The sequence below is a fragment of the Equus asinus genome, chromosome 29 (genome assembly GCF_041296235.1).
Source record: "Equus asinus isolate D_3611 breed Donkey chromosome 29, EquAss-T2T_v2, whole genome shotgun sequence".
Taxonomy (NCBI): Eukaryota; Metazoa; Chordata; class Mammalia; order Perissodactyla; family Equidae; genus Equus; species Equus asinus.
The window spans coordinates 33,880,479-33,907,838 of record NC_091818.1 but is presented as its reverse complement, the minus strand read 5'-3'; the positions used below and the strand labels follow the sequence as shown (position 1 = coordinate 33,907,838).

At 44.6% G+C, this 27,360-nt stretch overlaps 1 long non-coding RNA gene across 5 annotated transcripts; it reads left to right on the top strand.

The window, feature by feature from the left end:
* Positions 1–631: 631 nt before the first annotated feature.
* LOC139042502 (uncharacterized) lies at positions 632–26,424 on the top strand. Of its 5 annotated transcripts, XR_011499281.1 has the most exons (7): positions 632–895; positions 5,958–6,106; positions 6,447–6,568; positions 10,433–10,566; positions 11,574–11,665; positions 12,872–15,083; positions 22,496–26,424. It is a non-coding gene; the product is annotated as an uncharacterized lncRNA (long non-coding RNA). The 5 variants fall into 5 exon arrangements; XR_011499280.1 differs by having other exon boundaries at positions 11,574–15,083; XR_011499279.1 differs by having other exon boundaries at positions 10,433–11,665.
* The last annotated feature ends 936 nt before the right edge of the window (positions 26,425–27,360 follow it).

Here is a 27,360-nt window from a genome sequence, read left to right as displayed (position 1 = left end):
ATAGAATGGCTTTGAAAATTAACAAAAATAGTGCTTTATAAACATAATTTATGTATACATGTTTTTAGGGAAAAAGACTGGAAGGTAATACACCAAAGTGTTTATTTATTAACAAATATTTATTGAGTGAATAAATATTTATTGAGCAGTGTTCTGGTGTCAGGGAGACAAATTCCCTGGCTTTGTGGACTTAAGAAGAGCAATAATAATAATAAACAGAACTATGAACAAAAATAGGGCAGGGTAAGAGTATAGAAGGTGTTGGAGAAGGGATAGTGGTTATCTCAAGATGGTAGGATGACATGATTTGTATTTTCTTCTTTGTGTTTTTCTCTATATTCAAAATTATTTATAGTAAATATGCATTCCTTCTGTAATCAGAAAAAAATAAGAATTATTTGGAGAAACGTCTTATTAAGTGGCAATGACGGTTGCCAAACTTCTTTTACTTTCTACCTCGTTCTTTTTTAACAAAGGTCTCTTTGGTTTGTTCACTGATCCGCTGTATCCAAGGTGTCATTTTCATGGGGAGAATGGGAAGAAAGAAAGGGCAGGTGGATTTGCCACGTTTTCTTTGTTTACCTTAGCTTGTAAGCAAAGTGCAGGAAACCACAGACTGATCAGGTAGCTCTGGGAAGAAGTGATTTGGCAGAGGGCTGAACAGTACCTCGGGCAGCTGCTCTTCCACCTGGGCTCCATTCCTCCTTGGTTGTGCATCAGTCACCACAGTGAAACACCGCCACCTCTGGGACTGTCAGAAAACCCACTGCCTCCATCAGCCTTGAGACTCAGGACTCTGTAGGGACAGTGGTTGACACCCAACTGCCAGCAAAGCCGTCGTACCCACCCAATGCTACCACATAAAGGATGTCTGTAGCCCTGGCTTGGAGCTTAGGTAAGTGACCCCGGTGCACCTATCTGTAACTTGATTGGCGGTTATTGAGTTTATGGAGTGGAGCAAAGTCATGTGAAGATAGTAAATGGATAAGAAGCAACTTTGGAATTCGGCACAAAGAATCTTAGGCATTGAAACTAGCCGGAGGCTGGTGTTTTCACAGGAACACCACCTGGGTATGCCTAGGAATAAAGATCTTGGTGTTAGGAGAGAGACTGGAGAGAGATGCTGCGGCCAGATGTTAAAGTTCTGTAGGTTCTTGGAAGTTAATACTACTCTATCTCTAGGTGTCACTTATTAGGATATAGATATCCTTGGGACATCCTGGTTTTTTCAATCTGTTAGGATACTCTCCAGAACATTATCTTCCCACCTAGCAGATTATCAAATAGAAAGCCTTTCATTCCATAATTAGATATGAGGATAAATAAGTAAATTCTATGCTAAGGATGCCAAGCTTACTAAGACCAGGTATCAGCCCTCATCTCAAGGGAACGGTGTGATAAGAGGTCACGCTGGGCGCTGTGGGAGTGTAGAGAAAGGGCAAGACGTGAAAGGCTGTGAGCACAAGAATGCAGTCCCACTTGTGTCACACAGGTATAATTCTCATAAATTATATAGTTAAAATGTCGCATGGATTTTCTGGAAGGTTTTTGTAGGGAGAAAGATTTTTCTTTGGGACATCATTAATTGAGTCTATTCTAAAAGCTTATCTTTTCATGAAAGGGCACCACTGTCCGACAGTCCAAGTCACTCAGTGAATTCCAGTTCAATCAGACGCTGGTTGAACACAGAGTGGGCTCCTCCTGCCAGCTAATCAGCACTTGTACACAAACTGTAAAGCTCTCTGATGTGGAACTTTAAAAGTCCCGTGGATCAACTACAAAGTGAATTAGTGCGTCATGGTTAGTGCACTATAATAAAATAATAATGTTTTACATCTGTGTTCATTTTCTATGGCTGCTGTAACAAATAACCACAAACTCAGTGGCTTAAAACAAAGCAATTTATTATCTTACGGTTCTGGAGGTCAGAAGTATGAAAGGAGTCTTAGAGGGCTAAAATCCAGTGTTGGCAGGGCTGCATTCCTTCCGGAAGCTGCAGAGAAGAGTCTGCTTTCTCACCTTTTTCAGCTTCTAGAGGCTGCCCACATTCTTTGGCTCGCGGCCCCGCCCCTCCATCTTCAGATTGCATGACTTCCATCTCTGCTTCCATCCTCATATCTCTTTTTTTCTGACTTTGACTTCTTGCATCCCTCTTTTTTTAATGCGGTAAAATACATATGACATAAACATTATCATTTAGCCATTTTTTAAGGTGTGCAATTCAGCGGCGTTAATTACATTCACCGTGTAGTGCAACCCTCACTATTTCCAGACGTCATTACCCAAACAGAAACTCTGTACCCAAAAAGTGATAACTCCCAGTCTCCTCCTCCTCCCAGCTGATGATAACCTTAAATCTACTTGCTGCCTCTACGGATTTGCCTATTCTAGATATTACATGTAAATTGAGTCACGCAAGTGCATTTGTCATTTTGCATTTGGTTACTTCACTTAGCATGATGTTTTCAAGCTTCATCCATGTGGTAGCATATTCTACAATGTTCCTTTTATGGCTGAATAATATTCCACTGAGTGGATGTACCACATTTTGTTTATCTATTTATCTGTGGATGGACACTTGGGTTGTTTCCATTTTTGGCTATTGTGACTAATGCTGCAAAAATATTAGAGTACAAGTATTTGCTTAAGTTTTTGTTTTCAATTCTTTTGGGTATATTCCCAGGAGTGGAATTGTGGGGTTATGTGGTAATTCTATGTTTAGCCTGGAGAAACTATTTTCTTGCCAAACTGTTTTCCACAGTTGCCGCATCGTTTTCTGTTCCCACCAGTAGCGCACATGGGTTCCAATTTCTCCATGTGCTTGCCGACGTTGGTTATTGTCCATCTTTGTGATTATAGATACCCTGGTGAGTGTGAAGTGTGTCTCACTGTGGTTTTGATTTCCCTAATTACTGATGATGTTGAGCATCCTTTCGTGTGCTTTTGGGCATTTGCATACCTTCTTTGGACAAACGTCTATTCAAGTCCTTTGCTCATTTTTTTGATTGGGTTGTTTGTCTTTTTTTTAAAGTTCATCAATAGATTTTTTTTTAAGGTATGTGCGTTTTTTTTCTTTGGTGAGGAAGATTGGCCCTGAGCTAACGTCTGTTACCAATCTTCCTCTTTTTATTTTTTTTCCTCCCCAAAGCCCCAGTACATAGTTGTATATCCTAGTTGTAAGTCACTCTAGTTCTTCTGTGTAGGACGCTGCCACAGCTTGGCTTGATGAGCAGTGTGTAGGTCCATGCCCAGGAACCAAACCAGCAAACCCCAGGCTGCCAAAGTGGAGTGCACAAACTTAGCCACTAGGCCACGGGGCCGGCCCTGGGTTGTTTGTCTTTTTGTCATTGAGTTGTAGGAGTTCATTATATATTCTGGATATTAACCCCCTATCAGACATTTGATTTGAGACATTTTCTCCCATTCTTGGATTGTCTCTTCACTCCTTGATAGTGTCCTTTGATGCATGCAAGTTTTGCCTCCCTCCTATAATGACACTTGTGATTACACCCAATAACCCAGGATAATCTCCCCACCTCAAGATCCTTAATTTAATCACACCTGTATAGTGTGTCCCTTTTGCCATGTAAGGTAACGTATTCACAGGTTCGACGATAGGATGTGGACATCTTTGTGGGAGCTGTTAGTCTGTCTACCACAATCTGTTTCAAAAAATCTCTACAAGGTCAGAAATTGTGAATGTGAGTTTACGCAAGAAGGTGAAAGCGAGTGACTTTGAAAGCAAGCAGCCCCGTGTGTGCAGTGTTCACTGAGGGCCTCTGCCCTGAGTCCTTCCTTTCACCCTGCTGCGGATGTCCTGTGCTGGGTTGCATCACTTCTCTGTTCGTGCTTAAAATGGGACTAATTGTCCTTCCTATTTTCCTCCTATGGTCTTAAGAGAGAGAGAAGAATAGACCCAGTTTGGGGCTTTTTGTCATCTGCAAGAACCAGAAGTCCCAAATATAAAAGCCATTTTAGGGAATATCAAGAAAACAGGAGCACAGTGAACGCATGAATACAAGCCAATAAATACGGTTTATGTTTGAATCTGGATCAGAAGGAAAAATAACAAACCTATGAAAATTAATGAGACCATGTCTCTGGAAAACTTTGAGCTCTTCAGAGTGAAAGGGCTTCATAAATGTAAGCATTTCCACGTCTCTTCCTCACCTTTTTTTCTCTGTTAACAGCCATATTACCTTTTTATTCCCTGTACCCATTACAGCACCCACCTTGTAATTATTGGAAGCAATAATTGTGCTAGGGTGGGAAGGTGAGCAGATGCCCTGGTGAGAATTTAGGACCAAATGTTGGATTAGCACCAGGGTAAGGCCTGACAGATTGTTTCCTGACCCACAAAGTCACGGAACCTGAAAAGACAACTATTTTCTTGTGCTCTAAAAGCCTTGAAAAAAATGCGTGTGCCTTGGACATAGCAATTCCACTTACAGGAACCTAGCCTAAAGAAATCATCAGAAACGCAGGCGAGGTTATATGCCAGATGTTTGTCGGCCTTATTTGTATTGTTGGAAACTGGAAACAACCTAAATGTCCAACCATGGGAAATGGTTAAGTCAATCACGGCATGAAACACCATGCAATATTATGCAGCCATTCAACATGTCAATGAATAGTTTTTAATGATGTTAGGAAATGAGAATGGTAAAAAGAAAGACTGATTTCCATGTAAAGGGTGGTCTCAACCACGTAAAATACTGATGGATAGAAAAAACAAGAAGAAGGGAATACACCAAATTTACCACTAGTCATTTCCGCTCGGTGGAATGTGGGATGATGTGAATTCCAGAAGGCTGAGTGGAGGCTGTGTTCTCCTGCTCACTATTTTTCTACTTGCTGTGGATGATGGTAACACGTTGCGGTTGTTTCTTGTGTTTTGTTTGTTTGTTTTTGTGGGAGTTGTTTTTTGATATCTCCTTGCATTGGGGTTGGATGGGAGAGCTGACGTATTAAAAAAAATCTAGGAGAAAACCATAGTTAACGAATCCCCAGATTTGAATGACTGTAGGTGTTGTTTTAGAAATTTCGTTTAAAAGCAGTGAGAATAAAAATGAAGACGACAAAGCAATCTAGATTCTCTGCCTCCCTTGCGAAAAATTTAGCTATTTCCAATAAGTTAAACGAAGCATTTTTGATGGGCCCTATGCTAATGCTGTGTTCAGAAGAACACCCTCAGTCATTTGCATGCTATTTTGGGCTGAATTGTGTCCCCCCAAATTCGTATGTTGAAACCCGGACCCCCAGTACCTCGGAATGTGACTATATTTGGAGCGAGGGCCTTTAAAGAGGTAATTTAGGTAGAATCAGGTCATGATGCAATACAACCGGTGTCCTTATAAGAAGAGGGGATTAGGACACAGACCCTGCTACAGGCTGAATGTGTGTCCCCCAAATTTATATGTTAAATCCTAACCCCCCAGGTGATGGTGTTAGGAGGTGGGGCCTTTGAGAGGTGATGAGGTCATGAGGGTGGAGCCCCATGAATAGGATTAGTGTCCTGATAAAAGAGACCAGGGGGCCGGCCCGGTGGCGCAGCAGTTCAGTGCGCACGTTCCGCTTCGGCAGCCTGGGGTTCGCTGGTTTGGATCCCGGGTGAGGACATGGCACTGCTTGGCAGGCCATGCTGTGGTAGGCGTCCCACGTATAAAGTAGAGAAAGATGGGCACAGATGTTAGCTCAGGGCCCATCTTCCTCAGCAAAAAGAGGAGGATTAGCAGCAGATGTTAGGTCAGTGCTAATCTTCCTCAAAAAAAAAGAGAGAGAGCTCCCTTGCCCCTTCCACCATGCGAGGACACAGAGAAAAGATGGCCGTCTATGAACCAGGAAGCGGGCCCTCACCAGCCACCAAATCTTGTCTTGATCTTGGACTTCCAGCCTCCAGAATGGTGAGAAATAAACTTGTGCTCTTTACAAGCCACCTAATTTATATTTTATTATAGCCACCCAAACGGACTAAGACAGACGCATACAGAGGGAAGACCGTGTGAGGACACAGTGAGAAGGCAGCCACCTGCGAGCCACCGAGAGAGGCCTCAGAAGAAACCAACTGTGCCCCTACCTTGATCTTGGACTTTCAGCCTCCAGAACGGTGAGAAAATACACTTCTGCTGTTTAAGCCCCTATCTGTGGTATATGGTTATGGAAGCCCTGCGAGCTAATACACATGCGTGTACATTAAAATGCATTTGTGTCCGTTTTTGAGGATCCCAGACACCTCAAGACAGCCGTAGTTGTGGAGCGATTAGGGTTAGGAAGACGGGTGTGTGATGTGTGATGGGGCAGGCGGTGGGTGGAGAGCTGCACCTTCTTAAAGCTCTGTACCAGAAAGAGATGCTGATTGTTTTTTAAACTAGAGCTTAGAGTAAATTGCCCTCCTGGGAGTGGGGACCAGAGAAGGGCACTCTCTTTCCATCCTCTTCTTTTTGTAGGAGTGTGACTAGAGAAGGGCTCAGGAATCATGAGGGGCCTCCCACATGCCCACCCGGAGCATGCTACCCAGCTCCTGTAACTGGGGTCAAAGGCCTTCCCACCACAAAAGGGGGCCCAAGAGGTAAGGAATCCTTCAAATGCAATGGTGACTGGTCAAGTTAAATTCCATCTTGGGGGTGAGCGGGGCGGGGTCCACACCTAACAGGAGTTTTAGGAAGCGGGGCTGCCCGCTCACACGCTGTGGGGCCTCCTGGGGCTGAGGGAGTCATTCCCACTCGGGGATTCGGCCACCTTCTGCCCTCGCCAGAAATCGAAGGCCACTCCTGCTCTTTCAAGTGACTAGGCCCCGAGCTAGCAAGGCCTTTCGCATCCTTGTCGTCTGCCCCCTTTCTTTTTTTCTCCCATCTCAGCGCCCCAGGCCTGCCAGAGCCAGAACTGGCAGTGCCTTCCTGACAGTCTGGGATGTGTCTCTGGACAAGGGACTTCGGATCTCCAAGCTGAACCCACACGAGCGGTTAGCACCTTCCCTTCTGCCAGCCCACTCCAACTTTGATTCATAAATTAAACTTCCCACTTGCTTGTCCAACCACCGCCTTTTCCTCAGCTGCAGGCCTGGAGTTTCCACAGCTTTGGCATGGCTTCTGTCTGAGAGGTTTAATTGATAACGTAAGGAAGGAACCCAAAAATAGCACAGTAACTGCCCCCTCCAACGCCAGGGAGCCTCCAATGTACTCCCCAGGTCCTGGGACTGGGGGCTGCCCTGCTGACCTGTATCCTCCTAAGGGCCAGGAGAGGGGCCCCTGGTGATCCTGGCCTGTGCACACACAGCAGGAGACCCCCTGGGATGTATTTCCTGGGGGTGTCTCTGGTCACAGTGCGATGTTTTCAGAGATGATAAAACGACCTGTCACCCGAGCCGTCCTTCCCCTCGCTCTCCCTGCTCCTGCTGCACCAGGCCCTGTGCTGGGAAGTGGGGTTAGAATATGGTGAAAGGCCAGGACCTAGCTGCCTGTGGGCTGTAAATTCAGCCTTTAATTTAACAGATTAGTTTTTTACTGTGAAACATGTATTCTTGCGGCACACGACATAATCTCTGTTGACAAGTAGTACAGTATGTTAAAAAAACTTGGGCTCTGGAACCTGATGGCTTGAGTCTAAATCCTAGCCTGGCCAGTTAGAAGCTGTGTGAGCTTAGACCCATTACTTAACATCTCTGGTCACTAGTTTCCTTGTTTATAAAATGTTATTGATAATGTCGTACCTACCTTAGAGATTATAAGAGTTATATGAGTTTTAAACAAGGAAAGCACTTAGAACAGTGCTGGGCATATAGGAAATGTTCAATAAATAATAAGTTCTTTCTTTTTTTATTGTCATAAAATATACATCACATAAAATTCACCATTTTAACCATTTTTAAGTGTACAGTTCAATGTCACTAAGTACTTTCACATTATTGTGAAATCATCATCACCATCCATCTCCAGAACTTTTTCATCTTCCTGAATTGGAACTCTGTCCCCACTAAACACTAACTCCCCATTCGCCTCTCCTCCCAGCCTCTGATAACCACCATTCTATGAATTTGACAATTCTAGGTTCCTCGTAGAAGTGGAATCATACAATATTGGTAGGATTTGTGACTGGCTCATTTCTCTCAGTATAATGTCCTCAAGGTTCATCCATGCTGTAGCATGTGTCAGAATTTCCTTCATTTTTTTATGGCTGAATAATATTCCATGGTATGGATATGTCACATTTTATTTATCTATTCATCTGTCAATAGACACTTGGGTTGCTTCCACCTTTGGGCTATTGTGAATAATGTTGCTATGAACATGGGGGCACAAATATCTGTTCAAGGCCCTGCTTTCACTTCTTTTGGGTGGATACCCACAAGTGGAATTGCTGGATCACATGGTAATTCCATGTTTAATTTTTTGAGGAACGATTATACTGTTTTCCACAGCAACTTCACCATCATTCTCATGGTTTTAAACACTAGCTACAGCCTGACGCATTCCAACTTTATACCTTTTCTGAGCTGTAGATAGATGTACACAACTGTCTACTTGATCTTGTTGATTGGCTGTCTCATACGCATTTTGAGATTAAACATGTCCCAAACTGTACCTTTTACCCCACCCCAGCTCTGCCCTGTTTTGGTAGATGGCACTAAATAAGCGTCTGGTTGCTCAAGCTGGAAACCTTCAAGCAAGGCCAGCTACATAATTTGCCAGGCCCAGTGTAAAATGAAGATGCGGAGCTCCAGCCAGGAGTAGGGAAGTCAGTGTCCCCTTCCCACAGGTCTGTAAGCCCCATCCCGTAGTGGATGGGCCACCCCAAAGGGATTGCAGTCTCCACGCTGGGATGTACTCAGCACCTGGATCCAGGGTGGCCAAGAGCCCTCCACCGAGGTCACTGCCAGCCTGGGATAGGGATGGCTGTTGCTCCGGTCACACATCCACGAAGCTGGCCCCACCTTCAGCGAATCCTTGATTCCTTTCTTTCCCTCACCCTCCACATTCACTTCCGCAGCAAGACCTGTGAGTTCTACCTCTGAAATCAATCTCAATTCATGACTTCTCTATCTCTGTTGCCATTCCCTCCATCCACGCTGCCGTCACCTTGCTCTACTATAAAAACCGCCACCCAGCCTCTTTCACTCACACGTGCCCCTCCCACCACATTCTACACAAGAGCCAGAGGAACTGTTTCCAAAAATAAAGCTGTCCATGTTTACTGCCCAGTTTGAAAACATTCGTGGGCTCCTCACGACACTTAGAATAAATTGCCAGCTCCTTGCCATGGCATACCAGAGTGTGCACCATCTGACCCCTACCCACTTCCTTGACTTACTTCAGAGCCCTGCCCTCTCTTCTCTTCTTCTCTGGTGCAACGTCCTGCTTTCTACATCTAGAGAATGCCAATCCTGCCATGGCCTCAGGGCAGAGTTTCTCAACCTCGGCACCATTGACATTTGGATAATTCTTTGGGTAGGGGATTATCCTGTGTGGTGTAGGATGTTTAGCAGCATCCCTCTAACCATTGGATGCCAGTAGCACCGCCCCCCCATCACCACATTGAAACCACCGAAATGTCTCAGACGTTGCCAAGCATTCACTGGAGGCAGACCACTCCCTATTCTTGAGAACACTTCCTCGCAGCCTTAAGGCACTGGTTCTGCCCTCTGGCTAGACACCCTCACCACCTTCTCACTTCTAGCACTTACTTGTCCTCCAGTTACCAATTGCAATGTCACCTTCTTAAAGAGGCCTTCCCTGACCAGCCAATACAAAGTGGCCACTCAGTCACACTCTATTTTACCTCTACGGGATAAACACTCACCAGTCTCTGCTCTCTCTTTGGTTTAATCATTTATTTGATTATTTTCTACTCTCCTCCTCCCCCTCAGGATGCACGCTCCATGAGGGTGGTAATTTCCATAGTTTTGTTGAGTGCTGGGTTCCTGACACCTAGAATGGAACCGGGCACCTAGGAGGCGCTCGGCCCACATTTGCTGAATGAATGAGTTCCCAACACCTTGAAACCCGTATGTTACTTGTTTCTGTACTTGTTAGGCCATTTTCGTGTATTTCTGGTTCTTCCTCTTTCCTTTCTTGTGGCCTCTACTTTCCCCTTCTTAGCCCCATTTCTGTTCTCGATTGTCTCATTTCTCTCTCTTCAACATATCACAGGTGGTGTTTTCCTACATTAATTTGATTTAGCGTCTTTTGTAACAGAAACACAGGGTAGATAAACACGACATGGATAACGTTTTGGTGAAGTTGAACTTAAGCAGCAGGACTGATGGTCAGGGGTCTCTGGACTACATATAGCAGGGGCATCTCCCAGAAGAGTGGGCCCGGGAATCGACTGGAACCAGAGGGAACAGCCCTGCTGGGAATCCAGGAGGACCTCTCTCTCTGTCCTTTGTCTTTCCTTCACTCTGAGGGTTGGCTTATTTCTTTCTTTCTTGTTACAGACCAGTCCCCTATGCCTCTCAGTTCATCTGGTGAAATATATGGCTGCCATCAACACCTCCGTAGAGGACTGAGAAGATTCCTTGGCTGGATTTGGGGAGGAAGTGGTCCTTATTGAATGTCTACCATGTGCCAGGTGCCCTCTAGGTCATGGGGATACAGTAGAGAGCAGAACAGACAATCCTGCTGTCATGGATCAGACATTCTATGATATGGCACTGACTATATGTTTATTACTAAGCACCTATTGAGAACCAGGCCCCAACTTTGTACCAAGGACACAACACTGAGCAAAAAGCACAGACATCATTGCATATGGTGATAAATGAGTTCATTTAGTCGATAGTCTAGATTGCTATAAGAACATACAGCGAGGGGACTTGAGCTGGTTTGAGGGGCTGGGACAAAATTTTTTTAATATGAATTAAGTGAAATTTATTTTTTAGTACTGTTTTAGATTTACAGAGAAATTATGAAGATAGTGTAAAGAGTTCCCGATATATCCCACACTCAGTTTCCCCTGCTATTAACATCTTATGTTACTGTGGTACATTTGCCACAAGAAAGGAACCAATATTGATATATTGTTATTAACTGAAGTCCATACTTGGTTCAGGTTTCCTTAGTTTGTACCTAATGTTCTTTGTGTGCTCCAGGATCTCATGTTGTTGTCCTCATGTCTGTGTAGGCTCAACTTTGGCTGTGAAAGTTTCTTAGACTGTCCTTGTTTTTGATGACCTTGACAGATTTGAGGAATACAGGTGAGGTAGATTGTAGAATGTACCTCTGCTGGAATTTTCCTCATGATTAGACTGAGGTTATGACTTCTGGGCAGAAGACCCCAGAGGTAGAGTACCATTTTCATCACATCATATCAAGGGTATGTGCTATCAACTTGACCTGTCACTGTGGATGTTGACCTTGACCGCCTGGCTGACGTAGCTTCTGTCAGATTTCTCCATACTTCCCGTCTCCTTCTTTGTACTGTAGTGCAGCCCACATTCAAGGGTGGGGTGGGGGTGTTATACTCACCTCCTTGACAGTTTGTTTCATTTCTCATAGCTTTATTGAGGTATAATTTACGTACCGCAAAAATCACTCGTTTTAAGTGAACAGGTTGATGAGTTTAGTAAAATTCTACAGGTGTGCCTGAGGGAACTGGTTTTTTGAGCTGACATCCAAAGGATGAGGAGGATTGAAGTGGACAAGGGAAGGGAAGACTGTTCCAGGCAGAGGTAAAGCCACCCACACACCCCTCAGGGGAACATCGTGCATTCAAGGACCTTGGGTTAATCCTGGATCCCCTAAAAAAAAAGGCAGAACATGTCACCATCCTCCATTTAATATGCTTCATAGATATTTTCTTCAAATCATTTTAAAGTCCACAGCATTTTATGGCCTAACTGCATTAACTCCAGTTCTGTGAAACAATTGTCTGTCTAGAACAACTCATCCCCTGGAGGTTTATCCAAGGTTTTACTGCAACAATAAGTAAATATTAGGATAGTAAAATTCAGAATGATCCCTGAGGGGGAATAAAATTGTGGTAAAATTTCCTCCCTTTTCAGGTCTCGTTTAAACAAAAATGAAAGTGGGTGTACCATTTCCTTCCTGATAAGCCCTTGATTTATTTCCCTTTGGAACAAACACACCACAGCAAAGTGAGGATGAGAAGGTAATTCAGAGGCAGAAGAAGGGGAAGGAACTATACTCAGAAATATGTCCTCATGCAAAGTTAGCATCTGAAAAGATCCAGTTAGCAGAAACACTGAAACGCTATTTCCAGGTGTGAAGTATCCAAGAGGCTCTCAGGACACCTGTGGGACATTTCCTGGCATGTGTGAGCACCATATGTGTCAGGACAGGCAGGGCTGGGCTGCAGTAACAAAGAAACCCCTTATTCTCAATGGCTGAATACAACAGGTCCTTGTCTGATGTAGAGCAGGTGGCTCTCCTTGGCGGCTCTCCTCCAATAATTGATTCAGGGATCTAGGCTCCACCCATCTTGCAATGGTGTCATCTTAATCACGTGGCCTCAAAGTTTGCCACCAAAGAGGAAGAGAGAGTGTGGGTGATGACATAGGGGATTGTATGTGCCAGGACTGGTAGTGGTATATTACATCACTTCTGCCCACATCCCTTTGGTCAAGACCTGGTTATATAAACCCAAACTAAATGGAAAGGAGGCTGGGAAATGTAGTCTTCTTGTGTGTGCAGGAGGAAGAAAATAAAATGGGATTTGGTGACTGTATAGTATTGTTTTTGCCCCAAGACCTTAATCTTTTTAATTTGATGCTTTTCAAATTGTAAAGTAATACATGCTCACTGTCACAAGTGAAACATAGGTGTAAAACAGTGAAAGTAATTATGTTCCCCACTTTTGGTCTCCTCTCACTTCTCCTTCCCTGTGTATCCTGCCACACCTCTTTCCTTGTTCGTAGGACTGTATTCCATGTATATATATGACTCAGGGGAACTTGACTCTGGAAGACATTTCTGAACTGGAGGTTTTCATACTAACGCTGCTAGAGTTGTTGAGAAACACCTGAATGAAATGTTCATCTAAGAGGTACCTCATGTTGACAGAGTAGTGATGGAATTTACTGGAATTTAAAATTCAGTGCTTTTGTTTATTTTTTTCTTAGCTTCCTACAGGTCTTTGGCACTCACTTCTGCCTCTGGGATGCTTTTCTGGGCTCCCTTGTCACTGTTAGAGGCTCGCCTCTTGATGGTGGAATCAGCGGGAGTTGTGTCATCAGAAAGATCTGGGTTCGAATCCTGGCTCTGCCTCCTGCAATCTCTGTGACTTTGGACAAGTAATAAACTGTTCCAAGCATTATGGAAGCATAGCTACCTCATATTTGAAACAGAGATCTAGTACCTATCACTTGTTGTATTTGCATTCTACAAGATAAAGTCTACTCTTAAATCTCCCAGGTTGCTGGATATCTATGCCATCTTAACGTCCACAACTAGAGATCAAGGCAACTAATCCTTAAAATGTGTACAGTGTGACCGAGAAGCTGGGGTAACCTCTACAAAACAAAGTACTGTAAGATGAGGAGGAAAGGAAGAGAAAATAGAGACTTGAAAATATTCATGGGTCAAAGACGATTTGGGGTACTCATTTAGGAATGAGAGAAGATGTATAGGGAAATGAAGATTAGGAGATGTAGAAGTTATTAGAAACATGTTGAGACTGATCAGGCCATTGTGCTACCAATTTTCCTCTTCATTAGTTATGCATAGGTCCCATCAACAGGGGCAGAGTCCTGCTGTGACAGACCTTCTTTGTTAATGATCCAGTGGAACAAAAGATTCAGTGAAGCCCAGAGGTGTCCCCAGAGGAAGGGATTAGGCCTGCTCAGTGCTTTAAGGTTGTTTTATAACTAATGTAGCAGTGGTCTAAAAGCAGCGGAACACAATGTGGGGCAAGCATCAAATTTTACCAACGTTGAGAAGGTGGTGGGAAGAAACATCAACAACCAAAAAATTAAAAATGGAAAGATCTTATTGAGGAGCTCAGCAAAACGAAGAAAAAGGGCAGGGACCCAAACATGAAAACTTGGATATTGACACAAATGTCCAAAAGAAAAAAATTTGAAGAAGTTTCATCAGTAAGTTTTCGGTCAGAAAACCCAGAAGCCACTTTAGGTCTTTCAAACAGAGAGGGATTTAATACAGGGAATTGAGTCATAAAGCTGGTGGAAGGGCTGGGAGGACAAAAAGGCGGAAGGTGGTGTTACCCAGAGATCAGAAGTGCAGGAAGCTGCAGACCTGTCTCATATGGTTAAATTTTGGATGTTGAAAGCTGTTCATCATATGATGTTTTCAGAACACCTCTGGAGCTTTTCTGGTCTTTGCACCTCCCATTAGTATGGGTTAGATTAGACTCTCAAGGCCTAGGTTTATGGCCTGTACAACATGAAATGCCCTGTAGGTGTTCAAGGCTATGACAATGGAAATGTAGTAATGGACAAGCTATGAGAACAGGTCCATGGTGTCTAAAAACTTTGGTCTAAAAACTTTTGGTCTAAAAACGACTGGGCTGGTAAGAGTCACTCACTTGGTTTTGCCCTTATCTGATTCAGGCCAGGGTTGTGTCTGCAAGGTGTGATTGGTTGACATTTGCATAAGCCAAGGCCCCTTCCTCTTAGTTGTGTACATTTCACAGGGAGGTTGGATCTGTGCTCTAGGTGGTGAGTCTTATGTACTTAACAGCCAATCTGACAGCAGAGTTGGTCAACATTTTCATGAACTGTTTGGGTTCCATGAGTTTTTGAAAGAAAGCAATTTGGGAGGAGCATAATGGGGACTTTGTGGAAAGGTGTAGTGAGGGGAACGTTGTGGTTTCTAGAGCACCGTGGTGTTCTCTCTCAGGGGCTTGGAGTGCTGCAGCTTGTCCCTCAGGTTCCTCCAACTTCTCACCCCTCTGGGTTGTCCTTTGTGTCCTTGGGTCTGCCCTCCCAGCACTGTCATTCCAGGCCTTGGCTGGATTAGCTGCTCTCATATGCCGGCTTCTTTCTGCCCACAGTGTCCATCGTTGTGTGCACAAGTGGTGTTAACAGGGAGCTCAAACATGCCGCAGTGGAAGTAGCCATTGATAAAAGCTCTCTAGGAGAGTCCGTGGTTCCTGTGACAAGGTACTAAATGGTAAGTTTTCTATTCTTAAGCCCTGCTTGCTGCTCTGGAGCAGGCTGATGGGCATTTTCACAGTGATGTGTGTCTCTTCTTTGGTACTCACTCTTTGTCTAAGTTGGGAGATTTTGTACCAAAAAACAAGTGGTCTACCAAATCCTATCCCTAAGAACTTTCCTATCTCCCTAAAGCAGGGTCAAGTTCTCCAGCCTGAGAAGCTTGTTCCGAACTTGTCATGGTACCCTACCTGTTCTGCCATCTCCCCCCAGTAGGCACTGGGCTATTGTAAACAAATTACCTAGTAGGGTTCTCCCCCACCCCCATCCTGTCTGTCCCCACATTAGGTCCCTCCTTCACTCTCTGCCACTGCTAAAGCTTGTGCAGCAGGAAGGGACTTACTACAAGTGTCTGCTAACACCATCCCCCAACCCCAACCTGCCCAAGGAAGGTGATATAACAGGCAGCTTCTTCCTCTTTTTTTAAAAATTAATTACTTAATTAACATTTTTATTGAGGTAACACTGGTTTATGACATATAAATTTCAAGCGTACATCATTATATTTCGATTTCTGTGTAGACTGTATCATGTTTCCCACCCAAAGTCTAATTACCATCCATCACCATACATATGTGCTCAGTCACCCCTTTCGCCCTTCCCCCTCCCCCCTTCCCCTCTGGTAACCACCAATCTAATCTCTGTATCTATGTGTTTGTTTGTTGTTATTGTTCTTGTCTTCTATTTATGAGTGAGATCATATGGTACTTGATTTTCTCCCTCTGACTTATTTTGCTTAGCATAATAACCTCAAGGTCCATCCATGTTGTTGCAAATGGCAAGACTCAATATTTTTTATGGCTGAGTAGTATTCCATTGTGTATATATACCACATCTTCTTTGTCCATTTGTCCCTTGATGGATACTTCGTTTGTTTCCAAGTCTTGGCTATTATGAATAATGCCACAAAGAACATAGGGGTGCATAAATCTTTATGCATTCATGTTTTCATGCTCTTTGGATGAATGCCAAGCAGTGGAATAGCTGGATTGTATGGTAGTTCTATTCTTAATTTTTTGAGGAATCTCTATACTGTTTTCCATAGTGGCTGCACCAATTTGCACTCCCACCAGCAGTGTGTGAGAGTTCCCTTTTCTCCACATCCTCTCCAACACTTATTTCTTGTCCTGTTAATTATAACCATTTTGACTGGCATGAGGTGATATCTGATTGTAGTTTTGATTTGCATTTCCCTAATAATTAGTGATGTTGACCATCTTTTTGTGTGCCTATTGACCATCTGCGTATTTTCTTTGGAAAAATGTCTGTTCAGATCTTTTGCCCATTTTTTAATTTGTCTTTTAGTTTTTTCATTGTTGAGATATATGAGTTCTTTAAATATTCTGGAGATTAACCCCTTATCAGATATATGCTTTGCAAATATCCACTCCCAATTGTTAAGTTGTCTTTTAGTCTTGTTCATGGTTTCCTTTGCTGTGCAGAAGCTTTTTAGTTTGATGTAGTCCCATTTGTTTATTTTTTCTACTGTTTCCTTTGCCCAGTCAGACATGGTACTTCAAAATATGAAGCTAAGACCAATGTTGAAGAGCATCTTGCCTATGTTTTTTCCTAGAAGTTTTATGGTTTCAGATCTTACATTCAACTTTAATCCATTTTGAGTTAATTTTTGTATAGAGTATAAGATAATGGTCTACGTTCATTTTTTGCATGTGGCTGTCCAGTTTTCCCAACACCATTTTTTGAAGAGACTTTCCTTTCTCCGTTGTATGTTCTTGGCTCCTTGTTGAAAATTAGCTGTCCATAGTTGTTTAGGTTTATTTCTGGGCTCTCGATTCTGTTCCATTGATCCTTGTGTCTATTTTTGTGCTAGTACCATGCTGTTTTGGTTACTATAGCTTTGTAGTATATTTTGAAATCAGGGAGTGAGATACCTCCAGCTTTGTCCTTTTTTCTGAGGATTCTTTTGACTATTTGGGGGTTTTTTTTGCTATTCCATATAAATTTGAGGAGTCTTCATTCTATTTCTGTGAAAAATGTTGCTGTAACTTTGATAGGGATTGCATTGAATCTGTAGATTGCTTTACGAAGTATGGACATCTTAAATATGTTAATTCTTCCAATCCAAGAACATGGAATATCTTTCTATTTTTTTTGTGTCATCTTCAATTTCTTTTAACAACGCTTTATAGTTTTCAGTGTACAGATCTTTCACTTCTTTGGTTAAGTTTATTCCTAGGTATTTTATTCCTTTTGTTGTAATTGTAAATGGGGTAGTATTCTTAATTTCTCTTTCTGGTACGTCGTTGTTAGTGTATAGAAACGCAACTGATTTGTGTGTGTGTGTGAGGAAGATTTGGCCCATGATGACTGAGACAGCTATGGGCTCACCCTCTTCTTCACTTTTATGTCACATTCTTGCTTCTAGGGAAAGTGGAGACTAAGAACCACTTTCAACTTGAATTTGTTTGAAAATGGAGCTTTCTGCAGCAAACAAGCTGGATCTCTGCTTTTTAAATCTGGATCTCTGGATGTTGTTGGGGAGGAAATACTTTTTCTCTATCCTCTTATGTTCAGTGCTTGGGGGCCTGCAAATTTAACCAACAAAAGATAGATTAACAGGAGGAAAGGAATACAAATTTTATTAATATTTTGCTGCACAGGAGTTCACAGCAAAGAAGGGAAACTCAAAGAGATGGTTAGACTTGACTCAGGAGCTTATATACCATCTTTAACCAAGGAAAGGAGGTTTGGGCTTCAAGGGATGATAAATTATGGGGAAGTGACTAGGATATGTATGGGGAGAGCTAATGGAAGATAAGGGGTATTTTAGTAAGGTCTGTTTATGCAGACTCATCTCGATAACAACTCGGTCTTGGTGGTGAGTCGCTCTCCTCCTCCTAGTCCAGGAGAGGCAGGCACCTTCACAAAGGGAAATTTATGCCCTGACTTAGGCAGAAAAGAGGAGGGAAGAGAACTCTTCCTGCATTTTGTCGATTCTCAGTTGCCTTCAGTTTAAAATAATCCTCATGTCAAAGTGGCATATTTTGGGGTGGCATATCGTGATCCCCTTCAACTTGATCTCTAGAAGGCTGGGCAGCCAGATGTCCTTAGAAGGAGTTTGTCACTCATAATGATTACTTGACTTGTCAGCGCTGTGCTTCCTTACCTCAAAGGTGCTTCTTGTGTCCTGGTGCCACCCCATGCAGCCGGTGAGGGACAGAGCCCAGGGCTTGGAAGCTCTGAGGTGGCCTGAGCCTCCCCAGCATAGCCACTTTCAAGTCCAGCGCCCAGTGGTGAAATGGCCCACCAGCACGGCACAGGAGAGCCCTCAAAGGGATACTTCCAGAGTATGGCATCAGTCTGCTAAGTAAGGAGGCCTGTTAAAGGCTTAGACACAACCTGCCAAACCGGTTTGTAAACCAGCTCCAGCTCCCTTGGGGTGAGGGTTGTGTGTCTGGATGAACGCAAATCTGGATTCTCAAACAGTTCTCTCGATGTTTGGTTTTCTTTTAAGTTAACAAGGGCTTTCGCTTTCCTTCCCTTTTTATCTGTTTTGCAGCTGGTTCTGAGACATGCCCCAGCCCAGTCTATTTATCTTGTGAGCTTCAGAAGGCGCACACCCCCTCTCCTCACACTGCTCCCTCCCCGGGAGATTGCATCTTGCCTCTGTAATGGAGTTTTGACTGGCCTTTTGTATAATGCTAGGCCACAATGGGACAAGAATCTTCTCCTCTTATTTTTATCAGGCGCTTTTATTTCCTGAGCTGTTTTTTAAGTGTGCCTGTTTCTGATTTTGCTCCTGGCGGGGAAAGGGGCCCGGGATTCAGCGAGATTAGATGCCCTTGCGCATCAATTGGTCTTTAAAAGAAAAAGCAAAAGTTGATCACATGCTGAAGCTCAGGGCCAATGCAGAGCTGCCTCCCAAGAGGCCAATCAATTTCAATTAAGGAGATTAAAAGCCCCGAGCACAGAAAGGCCTGGTCACGCGTTTCTGAATGCCTTGCTCCTCCAGCAGCCTGGAAGCAGGCAGTGGGCCTCAGAAGCGCTGGATGGTGTCCTCTGGGCCAATGTCAAGACAGCAGCGAGGGAGCGGATGCAAAAGGAGAAGCCAGCTGGAGGGGCTTAGTGATTCTCCACTGGTGTTTGGGTCAGGACTGACCTGTCAGTTTTCTGAACCCCATTCAGACCCAACTCTCTGGGCCAACCCAACCCAAACTTCCCAAGGGTGAAGCCGCCGCTGGCTCCTGGCAGCTGCCTCTGCTCTGCTCTTTAGGTGGAAGGCAAGCTTTCTGTGGCTCCTGCGGGGAGAGCTGGTTCTCCTGGCCTCCTGGTCCCTCCTCCTCTGGGCATCACAGAGGCTCTGCATCTGCCACCCTCCTCACTGAAGTCTAGATTCCCACCTTCCCTCACTGGTCTGGCATCCTAGTGCCCACACCACCAGGGGTAAGGGCAGAGGCCAGAGCAGGAGGCTTGGTGGAGGAGAAGGGCTTTGACATCACACAAGCCCAGGGCTGAGCCACCTCTTCTTCTGCGCTCTGCCTTGGCCCAGTCAGTATGTGACCAACCTGTGCTTGTTTCTTTTTAAGACCAGTTGATGGGCCAGGGCCTCCAATCTGCACCCAGGCATCCAGGTGAGCCTCACCTTCCACGTTAACAAAAGGAAGCTACCTGTACACGGCTGGTGGGACTGCAAACTGTGCAGCCGCCATGGAACACAGGACAGAGATTGCTCAAAAAATTAAAAACAAAAATACCGTGTGATCCAGCTATCCCACTACTGGGTATTTATCCAAAGAATATGAGGTCAATAATTCAAAAAGATACAAGCACCCCTATGTTCATCGTAGCATTATTCACAATAGCCAAGATGTGGAAGCAACTGAAGTGCCCATCAATGGATGAATGGATAAAGAAGATGTGGTCTATATATACAATGGAATACTACTCAGCCATAAAAAAGACAAAATCATGCCCTTTGTGATAACATGGATGGACTTTGAGGGTATTATGCTAAGCAAAATAAGTCAGACAGAGAAAGACAAATACCATGTGATCTCACTCATACATGGAAGATAAACATGTAGATATGGAGAACAGATTGGTGGTTACCAGAGAGGAAGGGGGTGCGGGTAGGGCAAAAGGGACAAATGGGCATGGACAAAAACTAGACTATTGGTGGTGAGCACGATGCAGTCTAAACAGAACCTGAAATGTAATGATGTACACGTGAAATTTACACAATGTTATAAGCTAATATGACCTCAATAAAATTAAAAAAAAAAAGGGAGCTACTTCCTGCCTCACAGGGGTTGCCAGGCTCACAGCAGGGACTGAATGTATGTAAAGTGCCGGATGTCCCCTAGCCACCCCACTCTGCGGGGCCATTCCCATTACAGTGACACTGGGCAGACAAGGGAGGCAGGGACAAAAATTACTCTCAGCTCTCCAGACCTGGTGATTTTTGTTTAGAAACCAATAAATCAACAATATTGAGAGCATTCCACAAGCCTGCTTTGTCCACTGTAAATGCTGTGTAAATATGGAGGATGTGTCTCGGGATGGCACAGGAGAACCGGGCCATAGGAGGAGGGGGATGCAGGGATGGAGGGGAGGAGACTGAGTCAGCTGGACCCCAGGCAGGACAGGATGGAGGAGGGAAGGGCACTCCAGGAGGTGGGTAGCATGGGGCTGACGGAAACCACAAGAGTTGGGCAGGAAAGAGAAGTGGGCCGGGCGGAAGCCAGATCCAGCTTTGTGGACAGAAGCACCTGCAAAGACAAACGCAGACTTCCCTGGCAAACTCCAGGAGGCTGAAGCCACCATCATTTGGCCCATCAGGGAGAGGTCCTCTCTAGGGATCGGCTGTTCGTCACGGGGTCGCTTCCTTTTCTCTGCTGCTTGTCTTCCGGCTACTTTCCTATTAACAGGGTGGCCTGGAGAATGAAGGGGCAGGGGGAGGCTCGTTTCAGGCCATCTGGCTGCTTGTTTGGTTACCTAAAAGACAGGAGCGCCTGCTCGTAAAAGTGACTGCATCAAGAAGTTTGGGGTCATAGAGCTCCAAAACCTTGTGGGGTGCCAGGTCAGGGCAGTTCATGGCCTTGCCCAAGGTCCCCTTAGTTAATGGCAAGGCAGGTCTCCTTTTGTCCTGCTACACCCCCACTATCCCGGAGCTGCCTTCATCCCTGACCTCTCTCTCCCAAGATATTGAGAAATGAATGACCTAAGCTGCAGGCTTAGGTTTGTTGGGAAGAGCTGGGATGGCTGTGCATAACCTTTTAAAGCATCTGGACTTTTTTCCAAAACAAAAACAAGTCTCGTGCAGATTGCATTATATAGAAAGGGCATTTTTCTTGATACAAATCAATTTTACAATGGAAGGGGGGAAACTATTGCTCTGTGGAACTTTCTGGTTGCTAAAGAGGGATAGAAGAGATTCCAACGGGAATCCTTGCCTCAAGGGGGGACCAGCATTGTGAGAGGGAAGGGATCATGAGCCCCAGCCCTGCCTTTCTGAGATAGAAACCTGTGGGGTGTCTGGGCGCAAGGAGGCATGAGGGCAGGTGGGCAGAAGGTGGCCCCCACGTCAGGCAGTAGGAAGGGAATGGGGTGTGATGTGCCCTGGGACCTGCCTTCCAACATGGCACCTTGTATGGGCTGGTTTATGTCCTGGGGAAATGGCTTTGTCGTTATGTCATGGGAGCCCACGCCAATTTTGATGAAGACCCCAGGCAGAAATGCTGCCAGTGGTGGTAGCCCAGATGGCAGGAGGCTCTGTTGCAGCCATGGAGCCTTGGGTTCTCAGGAGCAGAGCCCGGGTGTCAGCCAGCTCGGGCCATTATAACAGAAAAACACAGCCTAGGGGGCTTCAACAACAGGCATTTCTTTCTCGCAGCTCTGGAGGCTGGAAGTCCAAGATCAAGATGCCATAGATTTGTTTCCTGGTGAGGGCTCTCTTCCTGGCTTGCGGATGGCTGCCTTCTTGCCGTGTCCTCACCTGGCAGAGAGAGAGAGCTCTGGGGTCTCTTCCTCTTATAGGGACGCCAATCCCATCCTAGAGGCCTCACCCTCATGGCCTCCTCTAAACCTAATTTCCTCCCAAAGGCCCCACCTCCACATTCCATCACATTGGGGTTATGGCTTCAGCATATGCATTTCAGGGAGGACACATTCAGTCCATAACACGTGGCGTCTGTGCCTCTCCACCATCTTTCTGTCTCCTCAGTTATGCTGGCCTCTGGGTAGCGCTTCTCAAACTCTCCATGGTGTAGGACTAGTTTCCTGATTTGTGATGAAGTATGATGTATGACAAGAAAAATGAAATTATTGTATAAAAAAGATGTGTGAAATACAAGCTTATTTCTTTGTCTTTCTTTCTTTGTTTCTTTTTTTTTTTTTTTTTTTTTGAGGAAGATTAGCCCTGAGCTAACATCTGCCACCAATCCTCCTGTTTTCGCTAAGGAAGACCGGCCCTGAGCTAACATCCATGCCCATCTTCCTCTACTTTACATGTGGGATGCCTACCACAGCACAGCTTGACAAGTGGTGTGTAGGATCCAGACTGGCAAACCCTGGGCCACCAGAGCGGAGCATGTGAACTTAACCGCTGTGCCGCCTGGCCAGCCCCTCATTTCTTTATTATTAGTTTCCACTGACAACACTGCTGTTAAATTGGTGTGGATGCTTTTGAATGCTCACTCTCACCTCTGTGTTCATCTCATTGTGGAGCAGTGACCAAGCCTTTGAGCGGTGCTGTTCTAGAGCCCCATGGAAAGCAGTCTGTCAGCCACCCCAGCAATGGGACTCTGAAGCTTCCACAGACTAAATGTCGTGAGCACTAGCTCGGCTAGGTCCTCGCTGGGCCTTTTCACCGTTGTTATCTTGGGAGGGAGGTGGCTAAGCCCAAGACTCCCAGCCGTGAGGAGGATGGCAACCTGGCTGCCTTTCTCTCAACAGGATCATAGCATTCTGCAGTGGCAAGAGCTCAGACCTTAAGGTCAGAGACTAGAAGGCAAATCTACTCCTCTACCTGCGAGCTGTGTGAATTTGGGGTGAGCTCTTAACCTGTCTGTGCCTCAGTTTCTCCAACCAGCAGATGGAGATGGTAACACCTTCCCTCAGGGAGTTGTGAAGATTAAATGAGACCGTGCCTGGTGAACCCTTAGCGTGGTGGCTCGTTACTGTTTCTCCTTCTTCAGAGAAACAGTTAGGGCCCCAGCGAAGAGGCAGGACTGCTCCCCGGGGGAGAGGGCAGTGTGGCTGCATGCTTTACAAGAACAAAGGGCCCCTCTTAACAGAGAACAGAAGGTCTGGGTGGGCGCCACCTCTGGTGATCTGGACCAAAGAAGGTTTCCCGGGAGAAACTTTCCTCAGCACGAGAATTGGAGAGAGAAAGCTGGGATGTCAACTCAACCTCATCCATTGACCAGAAGGCTAATTCCAAATCTTTCATGAAGAGTTGCTGGGGAAGGAAGCCCTGACCAGAGAGGAGACTGCAGCGCTGGATTCACCCTGTTTCCCTGTGGAATCTAAGATGAACATGGGGCACGTAAGCCCCAAACAGCTGGTATGTCTGTGGTTTCTGGGTCCAGCACAGTGAGGCTCAAAGGCTCAGTCTTGGGGCATCGAGCTGGATGTCAGGAGACCTGTGTCTCTGACTCATTGTGGATAAAGTGGCAGAAAAGGCCTCTGTATGAGTTTGCTGGGGTTGCTGTTATGAAGTCCCACAGACTGGGTGGCTTAAATGACAGAAATTTATTTTCTCAACGTTCTGGTGGCTAGAAGTCCAAGCTCAAGGTGTGGGCAGGGTTGGCTCCTCCTGGCAGCTGTGAGGGAGGGCTCTGTCCCAGGCCTCTCTCCTTGGCTTGTGCACGGCCTTCTTCTCCCTGTGTCTTCACATCGTCTTCCCCCTGTGCATGTCTGTGTCCAAATGTCCCCTTCTTATGAGGACACCAGTGGTATTGGATCAGGGCCCACTCTAACGGCCTCATTTTAACTTGAGTACCTCTTTAAAGACTCTGTCTCCAAATACAGTCACATTCTGAGGTACTGGTGGTTAGGGCTTCAGCATATGAATTCTAGGGGGGCCCATTCAGCCTCTAACAGCCCTTTACCCAACTGGCCCCCATTTCAACAGCAGTGAAGTCAGGGGTGAGCCTGCAATCCCCTAGATTTCTCCTGATTTTAAGCAGATTAAGGCTCAGCCTAGAACCGTGGATCAACCTTCCAAATGTAGCTGAATGTGTGTTAGGCCATGTAATCTTTCCAGGTTAAAATTTATTTATAAAGCACAGATAATAAACATAAATCTATCTCCCTAGGTGTTCTGAGCCTTAAGTTATGTTTGCAGCAATGATGCATTACAAAACCAAACACATCCTTCTTTAGGACAGATGACCCAGAGGCAAATCAGCCCCTATCACGACAGAAAACAGGCCTTCAAACCAAGAGAAGACAAGATTGTAATGCGTTCCTAACAACGGTGCTTTATTGATGCAACGCAAGGAAAACTACATTAGATTCTATTGATTCTCTTTGAGATCTAATAATATGCTTTATTCAGATCTTATTCACATCTACTTGCTCCACAGGTCTTTCTCAGGAGCTGAAATTGGCCAATGACAAGCAGAATTGGTCCCACTGTCCCTTGAAATCAGAGAAGCAGACATGTTTTACAACACAAAAGATACCAGCTTTCTTTGGGAAGCAAGGTATAGTTGGAAAAAAATATCTCACTTCTAAACAAAATTGAAAGCACGCCTAACTTCAGATTTATTTGATTATAAAATCTTTCTCGAGGCTAATCAGTTTTAGAAACCATTCCTATTGGCAGCAATGAGCCAATAAAAAATCCAGAAGGAGAGAGATATCACCACAACTCAGAGAAACAATGTCATTCATTTTTTTAAAAAGCATTGAATTAATGTTTACTCCGCTGAGTCAAATTATTTATACATATGCTATAGGTTTTGCATCCGGAGAATTTGTTAGCATTCAGAGTGTGATAAATTACAGCTGACTTACTTGTGCAAAATCATCTTGAGGAAGATTTTTTTTCCAGTGGGAAAATATGTGGATGACACATGATGGGCCTTATCGAATGTTCTTCAGCTGTACATCCAGAAAAGCTCAGCAGAAGGGAGAGACGAGGTTTTAGATGTCACAATGAGGGTTAAGAATTTTGGCTTTGGGGCAGTGTTATAATGCTCATCAAGTCACTTCACCTCTGAACACTATTTTCTTCATTTCTAGAATAGGTTCCAAGGTCAAGGTTTTCTGTAAATATTCAATGGGATAACGCATGCAGAGAGTTCTACATGAGCCCTCCCAGACTAAGAATCCAATAGATGCCAGATTTATAGCACTATTCTAACAGAAAATCTTAGCATGTTTATATTTCATCTGAGGAAAAAATCACAGAAAGGATTAAATTTGTTGGGAAAAAAAGTAAGTCTTCAGCTCCTTTAGCACATGTGCTCTCTGTCCATTCTAAGAAGTGATGTTAACGAATTAACAAGTACTAGTGAGCACGTGGAGAAACCGGAACCCTCATACGTTGCTGGTGGGAAAGGATAATGGTGCTGACCTTTTCGAAAACTGTTTTCCAAACAGAACCTTCTTCAAAAGTTAAACATAGAGTTACTATATGGCCCAGCAACTCCACTTCTAGGTATATACCCAACAGAACTGAAAACATGTGTCCACACGAAAACTTGTACATCAACGTTCATTGCAGCATTGGGCACAATAGCCAAAAGGTGGAGACAACTCAAGTGTCCATTAACTAATGAACGGATGGACAAAATGTGGTGGAGCCATACAATGGAACGTTATTTGGCAACAAGCAGCAGTGAGGTACTGACAAGTGCTCCAACATGGACAAAGCTTGAAAACATCATCCTATGTGAAAGAAACCAGTCACGAAAGGCCACCTATTGCATGATTCCACTTACATGAAACATCTGGAACAGACAAATCCATAGAGACAGAAAGTAATTAGTGGTTGCCTAGGGTTGGAGGGAGGGTAGCAGTGGGGAGTGATGGCTGATATGTGCAGGGTTTCTTTTTGCAATGATGAATGATAGTTGTACAACTTTGTGGACATACTAAAAAACACTGAATTGGACACTTTGAAATTTTATGAATTTTAATTTTGTGAATTTTATGGTATACAAATGATATCTGGAAAAAATTAATGAATGCTTAATGTGGAAAATAAGATTAGAAGGAAACAAAATTGCGATTGCAGCCTCCAGGGAGAATTGCAGCAAAGGTTGTGATGCAGATCCTTCTAGATTCTTATGCAAATATGTACGTTAAAAAAAAAATAAAATGGAATCATACAGTACATACTGTTGAGTGAAAGTTTTGGTTTTATATTGCTATTACTTTTCCTTTCTGTATGGAGAAATTGCCTCCCTAAACATCAGTGGTGTCTGCCTCTGTCTTCTCAAGTGGCCTTTCCACATTGCTCTGCCAAGCTATGTTCCTTCTCTTTCCAAAACTTCTCAGGAGAACTTTTCAAACTAATCTTCTCACCTTGGATCACCAAAGAACTTCAAGTGTTGGCTGTCCCAGCTTGCCCTATGTTGCAAGATATTGCATTAGCGCCTATGACTTCAGTGGAATTGATTCCTAAATCCGTGTTTCTACCGTGACCTTTATCCCATTTGCTAGTCGTACATCTCCAAATGCCTGCTGGAAATTCCCAGAGGATATTCATCTCTGCATTATCATGGGACTAAAATCAAACTCATTATACTTTTCAATGCCACCGCCTGGCCCAGCGGAAGGTGTGCTGAATTTTGAATCTTGAGAATGGAGTTCATGCCCACACTTAAGCTTTCTGACTCAAGTCAGGCTTCTGAAAGCCACGGAAACCTGCTCTGGCTAACTCAGACAGAAAAGGCACGTATCCAGGGACATGGGGTAGCTCACACAATAGGCGGGGAGGCAGGCTGGGGAGCCAGATTTGGAAAAGCGTGAGAAAGCATGGCATTCCAAGGCTACACGGTGGTTACCACAGCCTGGGTCGAGCCCTGAGGCAGTCAAGGCAGGACCTGCTGCTGGCACAAGTATCCGGATGCTGCTGCTCCTCCCACGTCACCTCTCCGGAGCGAGGTGGGAGACTGTCCCACTAGCAACTCCTAAGAGTGAAAAGAGGAGCTGGATATGGGACAGTGCAAAGAAAAACAGCACCTGTCCACTTCACTTCACCTTGGTTTCCTCAAACCAAAAAAATGGAGGTGATGCTTTTCCTACCCAATTCATGGGACAGT